Below are 11,708 nucleotides of genomic sequence, written 5' to 3'. Positions count from 1 at the left end.
GAAACTCGTGTTCGCTGTTTGCACTTGCCTGCAAAAAAGGTTTGTACACCATATTGCCCTCCAGAACCAGGAGTGGGACAAGTTGGTCGGGAAAACTGTGGATTCACAAAGTTCAACTGACCCTACCAATGAGGTTGTCCCATCCTGGGCTTGATGAGAACTCTCCTGTCCCTCCCCTGCTTCTCCCCTGTCCATCCCCTGGCTCTCCCCTGTCCCTCCCCTGGTTCTCCCCTGTCCCTCCCCTGGTTCTCCCCTGTCCCTCCCCTGGCTCTCCCCTGTCCCTCCCCTGGTTCTCCCCTGTCCCTCCCCTGGTTCTCCCCTGTCCCTCCCCTGTCCCTCCCCTGGTTCTCCCCTGTCCCTCCCCTGGCTCTCCCCTGGTTCTCCCCTGTCCCTCCCCTGGTTCTCCCCTGTCCCTCCCCTGGTTCTCCCCTGTCCCTCCCCTGGTTCTCCCCTGTCCCTCCCCTGTCCCTCCCCTGGTTCTCCCCTGTCCCTCCCCTGGTTCTCCCCTGTCCCTCCCCTGGTTCTCCCCTGTCCCTCCCCTGGCTCTCCCCTGGTTCTCCCCTGTCCCTCCCCTGGTTCTCCCCTGTCCCTCCCCTGGTTCGCCCCTGTCCCTCCCCTGGTTCTCCCCTGTCCCTCCCCTGGTTCTCCCCTGTCCCTCCCCTGGTTCTCCCCTGTCCCTCCCCTGGTTCTCCCCTGTCCCTCCCCTTGCTCTCCCCTGGTTCTTAGGGGCACGTCGTCACACTTCAGATCCCACACCTGCTACACCCAGGGCGGGTAGGAACCACTACCCTATCCCCCAAGCCCCTACTCTGCGACTGCAAGTAAATCAGTCCGTGTAGACATTTAAGAGTCCCCAGTGCCATGTTAAAAGTGCCACTCTCACCACCAGCATGGCCCAACGTTTGTTTGAATGTTTTTGTAAAAACAAGCCCGTCACTCACTCAATGGGGACTCCCATGACTTATACATTCCCCCCTCCCAGAACACACACACGGCTTGAGGTGCGGTAGGATATCAGGGTGATTCTTCACAAAACTAGAACAAACCATGATTTCTCGGACGTGTACAATATTTAATCCATAGAAGGGTCATTTGGAGGAAGGATTGTTGACATACAGTGCGTTGCTAAAGTATTGTGTTACAAAGTGGGAAGAAAATGGATTTAACTGTACTTTTTTGTCAACAATCTACACAAAATAGTCTGTAATGTCAAAGTGTAACAAAAATTCAGCTCCTTGAGTCAATGCATGTTAGAAACACCATAAGCATTGATTACAGCAGTGAGTCTTCTTGGGAAAGTCTTTAAGATCTTTGCACACCTGGATTGTGAATAAACATGGCCAATTTTCATTTCAAAATTCTTCAAGCTCTGTCAAAATGTTGGGGATCATGGCCAGACAGCAAATTTGAAGTCTTGGCATAGATTTTCAGTCCAAACTGTAACTTGGCCATTCAGGAACATTCACTGTCTTCTTGGTAGCAACTCCAGTGTATATTTGGCCTTGTGTTGTAGGTTATTGTCCTGTTGAAAGGTGAATTCCTCTCCCAGTCTCTGGTGTAAAGCCGACTGAAGCAAGTTTTCCTCTAGGATTTTATCTCTCCAGTATTTGACGATATCAAGCATACCCATAACATGATGCAGCCACCACCATGCTTGAAAATAAGGAGGCAGTTCCTCAGTGATGTGTTGTGCCCCAAATATAAGGCATTTAGGCCAAAAAGTAGATTCCTTTGCTATGCTTTTTTCTTCAGTATTACTTTAGTTGGTGCATATAAAATGCATGAATATTTTATTCTGTATATTTGTGTTCTTCTTTCCACTCTGTCATTTAGGTCATTATTGTGGAGTCACTACAGTGTTGTTGATCCATCCTCAGTTTTCTCCCATTGAACTCTGTATCTGTTTTAAAATCACCAATGGCCTCATGGTAACATCCCTGAGCAGTTTCATTTCAGAAGAACGACTGTATCTTTGATGTGTCTGGGTCGTTTAATTCATTATCCACAGCATAACTATGAACTTGACCATGCTTAAAGAGATGTTCATTATTGTTACCCATCTATCAATCACTCCACTTCTTTATGAGGCTTTCCAAAAGCTCCCTGGTCTTTGTAGTTGAATATGTGCTTGAAATTCAATACCTGACTGAGGGACCTTACAGATGTTGTATGTATGGGGGGACAGAGGAAGGGGTAGTCATTCAAAAATCATTCCAAACCCTAGAGTCCATGTAACTTATTATGTGATTTGTTAAGCCAGATGTTACTCCTGAACTAATTTAGGCTTGCCTAAACAAAGGGGCTGAAAACTATATTTTAGCTCTGAATTTTGTCTCCCCACTGGAAGCCAGAGGTAGGGGGAGTGAGGGAATCTATCATATAGCACACCTCTAACTTTGCACAGTTCTAATGCAATTAGTAAAATCAGTCACACTACCTCAAACTGGAAGCCCGAGGTAGGGAGAGCGGGGGAATCTATCAAATAGCGCACCTCTAACTTTATATAGTACTAATCTAATTAGGAAAATCCGTCACGCTACGAAATGCTACCAAATAAACCACAATTCATTCATAATACTGTGAATATATAGTTTCACAGACATAGCATTGCATTTCTTTCTGGTTTGTGCAGAATCCTAAAGAATAATATAAAACCAGTCTGCACACCACCAAGGTGAATTGGTTAGGTCTTGACTCTTGGTTGACAGTGTTGGGGGAAGGGTAATGTATTGATGCTCGAGTGCCAAATAAACACAAATCTGTTTCTATTTGTCTTTGTTACTTCTTTTTGATATTTATGAATCTTATTTTTGTATATAGTTTTAAATGTTCTGATTATTTATTTGTGTTGTTCCAAATGTCTGAATAAAAATGACAGTTAGTGCAGAATGGTGCTTTTTTGTTGTTGTTGGGTGAATCCATATGTATTATTTCATAGTTCTGATACCTTCACTATTAATCTACAATGTAGAACAAAAATGAAGAAAAACCCTGGAATGAGTCGGTATGTACAAACCTTTGACTGGAACTGTAGGTCTGGAGTAAAGTGATTGCACACTTCATCAATAGCCTAAAAGAGGGTGGTACAGTGTGCCCATGGGGATAGCAAACATATACAGTGACTTATGAAAGTATTCACCCCCCTTGGCACCCCTGTTTTGGGGGGGGGGGGTAATTTGATTTACACAACATGCACACACTTTGGACATGCAAAATATTCTTTATTGTGAAACAAACAAGAAATAATAACTATAACTCTTCACCCCCCAAATTCAATACTTTGTAGAGCAAACTTTTGCCGCAATGGCAGCTGCAAGTCTTGGGGCATGTCTCTATAAGCTTGGCACATCTAGAAACTGGGATTTTTGCCCATTCTTCAAACCAAAACTGCTCCAGCTCCTTCAAGTTGGATGGGTTCCGCTGGTGTAGAGGAATCTTTAAGTCATACCACAGATTCTCAATTGGATTGAGGTCTGGGCTTTGACTAGGCCATTCCAAGAAATGTAAATGTTTCCCCTTAAACCACTCGATTGTTGCTTTAGCAGTATGCTTAGGGTCATTGTCCTGCACACACACACACACACACACACACACACACACACACACACACACACACACACACACACACACACACACACACACACACACACACACACACACACACAGCTGGCCCGTACACAAAGACCAGGCTTCACACCGCAGTGTCGCAGTAAAGTCCCCCCTCATACATACAAACTCATACACACACACTATGCATGCCACTTGACAAGACCCGACCCATAATCCCCCAGAATGTAACATTTCTGCCTCTCGCTGGGGGTGTTTACAAGGTCTAGGCCTAGAGGTTAGGGGGCTTGGTAGGGTGACCCCCAGTCCATGGGCGGACATAAAAAAGCAGTTTATCCCACTGACAGGTTTTAAATGACATTGAACATTAACAGAATAAAAGCAACTTTGTGAACGACTTGAGCGACATGCTTGTGAAGGAATGTATGTGTGTGTTGAAATTGGCGACCCCTATGACCAGCTCCAGTCAGAACACAAAACTACATTAGAAGGTAAACCATTTTGTGGTAACATGACTCTGACAATGTATGTATGTCTATGAGATGTCTATGAGTGACCCAACATTACCCTCTCCCCATCTCAAGGTGAAACCTTTCCTTTATACGGAGACTTGATTACACACAGGTGGATTGTATTTATCATCATTAGTCATTTAGGTCAACATTGGATCATTCAGAGATCCTCACTGAACTTCTGGAGATAGTTTGCTGCACTTAAAGTAAAGGGACGGAATAATTTTGCACGCCCAATTTTTCAGTTTTTGATTTGTTAAAAAAGTTTGAAATATTTTTTATGGAATATCTACATAGGTGTAGAGGCCCATTATCAGCAACCATCACTCCTGTGTTCCAATGGCTCGTTGTGTTAGCTAATATAAGTTGTTCATTTTAAAAGGCTAATTGATCATTAGATAAACCTTTTGCAATTATGTTAGCACAGCTGAAAACTGTTGAACTGATTAAAGAAGCAATAAAACTGGCCTTCTTTAGACTAGTTAAGTGTCTGGAGCATCAGCATTTGTGGGTTCCAGTACAGGTTCAATATGTCCAGAAACAAAGAACTTTCTTCTGAAACTCATCAGTCTATTCTTGTTCTGAGAAATGAAGGCTATTCCATGCGAGAAATTGCCAAGAAACTGAAGATCTCGTACAATGCTGTGTACTACTCGCTTTACAGAACAGAAACGGGCTCTAACCAGAATAGAAAGAGGAGTGGGAGGCCCCTGTGCACAACTGAGCAAGAGGACAGGGACATTCGAGTGTCTAGTTTGAGAAACAGACGCCTCACAAGTCCTCAACTGGCAGCTTCATTAAATAGTACCCGAAAACACCAGTCTCTATGTCAACAGTGACCCCGGGATGCTGGCCTTCTATTCATTTGATTATTGCTGACTGTTTGAAATGCAGGGTATTGAGATAGTATTTTTAGGCCATGTCGTCCATCCCTACCTTCAGGACCGCTGTACTGCTGCGTTTCTTTGTGTCCTGGAACAGAAGTAGTGCCACGATACCAGCCGCCAGCAGCTGACAGGTCTGGACCCACATGCTGTACTTGAAGTCTTTGGTCAGTAGACATGATTCATACATGCACATGTTCTTGGACTGAGATCTTGTGTTTCCATCCTGTCTTGTTGCTTTGTGCCTGACATAGATGAAGCTCACCGGACAGTAGCAGCAGCCAGCAGTACATGTTGTGGCATCTTTTGCACGCCTCTAAATCTCATCCACCCTCAGGTTTTAGTCAAATATGGCTTTGTTGCTGTTTGGTTTTTCATGTTCTGTACCCATCCCTTGAATTCTGCAGCCTTATCTTATCAATCCTCTTCAACTGCTTTTCTCTCCCCTCCTCAGCTCCTTTAAATCTGTTTTGGTTCTGTCCAACACACACACACGCGCGCACACACACACACACAGACCTCATGTTTGTGCTGTCCAGGTGATTCACAGCTTTCATAGCCTCATGCCAGTTCTTGTGTTTTGACACTATGTGAGAATCGATTTCACCTCTCTCAATGAACTATCTTGTCTTTCTTAATTATGTAGTGAAATGTTTGAATAAGTACATTTATTTTCCTGTGTCAGAGTGAGGAGACTTTTACAGGGCTTTTTATGTGTTTCATATTTCTCCCAGCTTTCTGTCACTTGTTACTCTTGGCCTGGATGGATGTAAGGTCAGGACTACTGTAGACAGGGACAGCTTCATCACAAGAGATATCAGTTAGAATCCTGCACAATTCACTGTGCTTAGCTAAGACACATCAGACAGACAGACAGACAAAACACCATTATTAAATAGGCTCAGGGTTAGAGACAATGTTGGGTTGAGATTAGGGAAGGTTAAGGTATGGTAAGGAGGGGTATATGAGCAATGGAGAAGATGATGAATGGGAGGGTAGAGTATGGGTTAGAGTAAGGGATGCCCAGACTGTTGGATGAAGAATAGGGTGATGATTCTAAGAAGAAGTAAGACAGGATATGACCAGACCATGACCACAGGATATGACCTAGCATGCATCACTGCAGCTGGTACTTGGGAGGTCAGGGGTTAACTGAGATGCCAGGCTGGGCTACGTATAGAGTCCCATCTCTACGTATAGGGAGAATTTGATTTACATACAGTACGTACCCACACACACACGCACACACACGCACACACACGTACACACACATACACACGCACACACTCAGAGTAACTAGACGAAAGGAGAAGATCGTGGGCCATAAATATGGCTGCTGTTAGCTGAATGGGATTGTGGGTAGAGGATTCTGCAGTGATGTGCAGCTATGTGAGGAATGCGCACGGTGCTCAGTGTTGACCTGAGACAAACAGAGAGCATGCTGGGATCCCTCTATGAAAGATGGGGAAGTCCAATAGTTGCACTTCAACACTCTTTGTGTTTTCTTTTGTAATCTAGAAAGGCAGTGGCTTAATCCTATTTGTCAGGGGGCTAAGTGGCTACATTTATGGTGATGTTTTGAAATGGTAAAATGCAGAAATGTTACTGAAAACTAAATCTTGCCAAGGATATAATAAATACATGTGGCCTACCTGCCATCTCCAGCCCTTTCACCCCCCCCCCCCCCCCCCCAAAACAAAAAAACAAATGTGTGTGGTAGCTGGGAATGCATCCATCTTACCAACAACAAGTAATGAATGATGGAAATACATTCCGTCCTTGTGCTCATCAAAATATTTACACAAGAATCACTGGATTATCTGAAGCCTTTTGATTTATGGCTGTAAACACCAACCAAAGTCCCCTCAACAAAACATAGTGTTTCAAGGAGCCTGTTGTACTCATAACACAGAAACGGAGCACTAAGTGGGAACTAAGAAGTGAACCACATTGCTGTCATTAAACACAACTACACATTAATTAGCTTCATTCACATCCCTACCCACTGGGCACACACTGGTTGTATCAACGTTGTTTCCACGTCATTTCAAATAAATTACATTGAACCAATTTCAATGATATAACGTTGAACCAACGTGGAATAGTAGTTGAATTGACGTCTGTGTCTAGCAGGTATTCATTTACATCTATGCCTTTCATATCCCCTCCCTCCAACCCCCTCAGTAAATGTCTTATATCAACCCGAGCTAGACTTACACACAGGTACTACTTCATGTGTCTGGCTAGTGGTTGAGGACATATTGAAATAATGGGTATAATGACTGTAAATATTGGCTGTGTCCCCAACCCATGTCTGAGTCAAGACAGACAGAAAACAGTGGTGTATAGCATACAGTCATTTGCCAAGACACTCTTCTACCCCAGTAGCATTCCACCCTACTCAAACTGTCACGATCGCTAGATATCACAATAAGGCAGGCGACATGGCAGGCAAGCACGCCACAAACAATCCACCTGATTGACATGTGGAGCCAGACTTCCCTTAAACAGAGTTGTGCTTAATTATGCATGCAACAATAGTCAATCCAACTTCACCTTTCTGACAGTGATTCATGTAAATTCATGGAAGGGTATTACACCCAAATAACTTCATTATTTACAGTAAAACTATGTTCCCCCTGATGGAAAAACCACATCACATGATTTTTCATGTGACACCATGTGGTTTTGGAACATTTCACATGGGATGATATTTCACATGGGATGATATTTCACATGGGATGATATTTCACATGGGATGATATTTCACATGTGGACTAAAATGTTCAGATGATGCCATTCAAACAAGAAGTCGCTAGGTTGTCACGAAATAGCCGCAGTGGTTTCCACGTACATATTTGACACACATGATTACATGGTGTATGTTTATTTATACATTCATTATTATTCAACATGTGCTCACCTCGACTTTTGAACTCACAACCTGTTTCAGTCTTCCTGCCACCATGTCCGTGTCAATGACTGATTTCACCTTTGTATAATACACAGAAATGCATTTATATTCATCATAGTGGTTCAGGAGTAACATAAGAAATATATATATGCCCCACCGACAACTTTACAAAAGACAATCAACTTGCTGAGATAACTAAACGAAATCAATGATGAGAGAATAGTCAGATTAACTAAAATAGCAGTGCACATGGCACTGTTTTGCTAAATGCAGAGATGTATTATAGGTAATCAATGTGTAGGGGACTTCTGAGAAAGCAACAGACTTCGTGGTGCAGCAGATAGACCAGAGCAGTCCAAATCCCAGGCAGGGTCATATTGAAAATTCAGTACTGAGAGATCATGTCAAATGTAATCATATTGTCCTTGATGAAAGATTGGTACAGCTTTTTTTTAATAGACATTTTAGCTGAACATCGCACCACTTTCCTTAAAACCCCTAGAACATTTCATCACTTCCCTTACAAAAAAAACATGTGAAATCTGTGAAGAGCAAGAGCGACATCATTGATATATACAGAGAAAAGAGTCGGCCCGAGAATTGAACCCTGTGGCACTACCATAGAGACTGCTAGAGGTCCTGACAACAGGCCCTCTGATTTGACACAATGAACTCTATCTGAGAAGCAGTTGGTGAACCAGGCGAGGCAGTAATTTGAGAAGCCATTGCTATTGAGTCTGTCGATAAGAATGTGGTGATTGACAGAGTCTAAAAGCCTTGGCCAGGTCGATGAAGACGGCTGCACAGTACTGTCTTTTATCGATGGCGGTTATGATGTCGTTTAGGACCTTGAGCGTGACAGAGGTGCACCCATGACCAGCTCGGAAACCAGATTGCATAGTGGAGAGGTACGGTGGGATTTGAAATGGTCGGTGATCTGTTTGTTAACTTGGCTTTCAATTTTTTTTAGAAAGGCAGGGCTGGATGGATATAGGTCTATAACAGTTTGGGTCTAGAGTGTCTCCCCCTTTGAAGAGGGGGATGACCGTGCCAGCTTTCCAATCTTTGGGAATCTCAGACGATACGAAAGAGAGGTTGAATAGGCTAGTAATAGGGGTTGCAACAATTTAGGCTGATAATTTTGAAAAGACAGGATCCAGATTGTCTAGCCCAGCTGCTTTGTAGGGATCCAGATTGTCTAGCCCAGCTGCTTTGTAGGGATCCAGATTGTCTAGCCCAGCTGCTTTGTAGGGATCCAGATTGTCTAGCCCAGCTGCTTTGTAGGGATCCAGATTGTCTAGCCCAGCTGCTTTGTAGGGATCCAGATTGTCTAGCCCAGCTGCTTTGTAGGGATCCAGATTGTCTAGCCCAGCTGCTTTGTAGGGATTCAGATTGTCTAGCCCAGCTGCTTTGTAGGGATCCAGATTGTCTAGCCCAGCTGCTTTGTAGGGATCCAGATTGTCTAGCCCAGCTGCTTTGTAGGGATCCAGATTGTCTAGCCCAGCTGCTTTGTAGGGATCCAGATTGTCTAGCCCAGCTGCTTTGTAGGGATCCAGATTGTCTAGCCCAGCTGCTTTGTAGGGATCCAGATTGTCTAGCCCAGCTGCTTTGTAGGGATTCAGATTGTCTAGCCCAGCTGCTTTGTAGGGATCCAGATTTTGCAGCTCTTTTATAACATCAGCTGTTTGGATTTGGGTGAAGGAGAAGCGGGGGGGGGGGGGGTGCAGAGCTGTTGGCCGGGGTAGGGGTAGCCAGATGGAAAGCATCGTAGATTTATCGGTGGTGGCAGTGTTTCCTAGCCTCAGTGCAGTGGGCAGCTGGGAGGAGGTGCTCTTATTCTCCATGGACTTTACAGTGTCCCAAAACCTTTTGGAATTAGTGCTACAGGATGCTAATTTATGTTTGAAAAAGCTCGCCATAGTTTTCCTAAATGACTGTGTATATTGATTTCTGACTACCCTGAAAAGTTGCATATCGCGGCAGCTATTTGATGCTAATGCAGTACGCCACAGGATGTTCTTGTGCTGGTCAAGGATAGTCAAGTCTTAGGTGAACCACGAGCTATATCTGTTCTTAGTACATTTCTTTAATGGGGCACGCTTATGTAAGATGGTGAGGAAAGCACTTTTAAAGAGCAATCAGTCATCCTCTACTGATGGGAGGAGGTCAATATCCTTCCAGGATACCCGGGCCAGGTCAATTAGAAAGGCCTGCTCGCTGAAGTGTTTTCGGCAGCATTTGACAGTGACGAGAGGTGGTTGTTTGGACCCATTACGGACGCAGGCAATGAGGCAGTGATCGCTGAGATCTTGGTTGAAGACAGCAGAGATGTGTTTAGAGGGCAAGTTGGTCAGGATGATATCTATGAGGGTGCCCATGGTTACGGATTTATGGTTGTACCTGGTAGGTTCCTTGATAATTTGTGTGAGATTGAGGGGGTCTATCTTAGATTGTAGGATGGCCAGGGCATTAAGCATATCCCAGTTTAGGTCACCTAACACTACGAACTCTGAAGATAGGTGGGGGGCAATCAATTCACATATGTTGTCCAGGGCACAGCTGGGGGCTGAGGGGGGTCTATAACAAGTTGCAATGGTGAGAGACTTATTTCTGGAAAGGTGGATTATTAAAAGTAGATGCTTGAATTTTTCAGGGTTGGCAGAGTGTGCTAAAGCAGTGAATAAAGCAAACTTAGGGAGGAGGCTTCTGATGTTAACATGCATGAAACCAAGGCATTTACGGTTATAGAAGACAACAATTGAGAGTGCCTGGGGCTTGGGAATAGTTGTGGTGCTTGTGGCTACAGGGCCTGGGTTAACCTCTACATCACCAGAGGAACAGAGGCGGAGTAGGATAAGGGTACGGCTAAAGTCTATAAGAACTGGTTGTCTAGTGCGTTGGGAACAGAGATGGAATAGTGGTGGGCGTGGTGGAATAGAGGATGCGAGTATAGTGGAGGTAAACCTAGGCATTGAGTGACGATGAGGCTAGCTCAAGACTAACTGGTGCTTGCTTCAGGACAGAGGCGTTAGCCAGCAGTAGCCACTCAGGTTGCAGCTAGTTAGCTGTGATGATCCGGTGTACTGGTTCAGAGCTTGCAGTAGGAATCCGGTGATGTGGTAGAGAAAAAGCAGTCCGATATGCTCTGGGTTGATATCGCGCTGTGCAGACTGGCAGGTATTGACCGAGCAGAAGCTGGCTGGTGTCCGTGTTCATGGTGAAGACCGCTAGCAGTGGCTAACTGCCTACTAGCTAGTATCTAGTTAGCTGGCTAGCTTCTGATGGGGATCCCGGTTCTAAAGTATAAAAATAGCAGATCCGTACCACATTGGGTGAGGCGGATTGCAGGAAAGTATATTCAGTCCGTAGATGGAAAGAATACAGAAGAAAACGCGGGAAAACACGGGACAAGACAAGACAAAACACACGTGTGACTGCTGCGCCATCTTGGAATAAGCTGCTTTATTGGCATGGGAAACATATGTTTACATTGCCAAAGCAAGTGAAATAGATCATAAACAAAAGTGAAATAAATAATAAAAAATTAACATCTCTCTAGCTCTCTATCTCCTCTCACACGCAAAAGAGATAAGAAACAAAACAAAAAATGCACTCAAAAAGGTTTCATAAGTATAAAGATGTTTCAAATTTTATATTATCAGCTATGCACATTGTATTTATCAATGTGCAAATCGTTGTAATACGAATAGTAGGGGAAGATAAGTAAACAGATATTGGTTGTATTTACAGTGTTGTTTGTGCTCCACTGGCAACAGGTCACATTGCAGTATTTCGCCTAGCAGATATGGGAGTTTATAAATGTTTGATTTG

This window comes from Oncorhynchus kisutch, linkage group LG26 (genome assembly GCF_002021735.2).
Source record: "Oncorhynchus kisutch isolate 150728-3 linkage group LG26, Okis_V2, whole genome shotgun sequence".
Taxonomy (NCBI): Eukaryota; Metazoa; Chordata; class Actinopteri; order Salmoniformes; family Salmonidae; genus Oncorhynchus; species Oncorhynchus kisutch.
The sequence above is the reverse complement of the archived record's forward strand: the minus strand, read 5'-3'. Positions refer to the sequence as shown.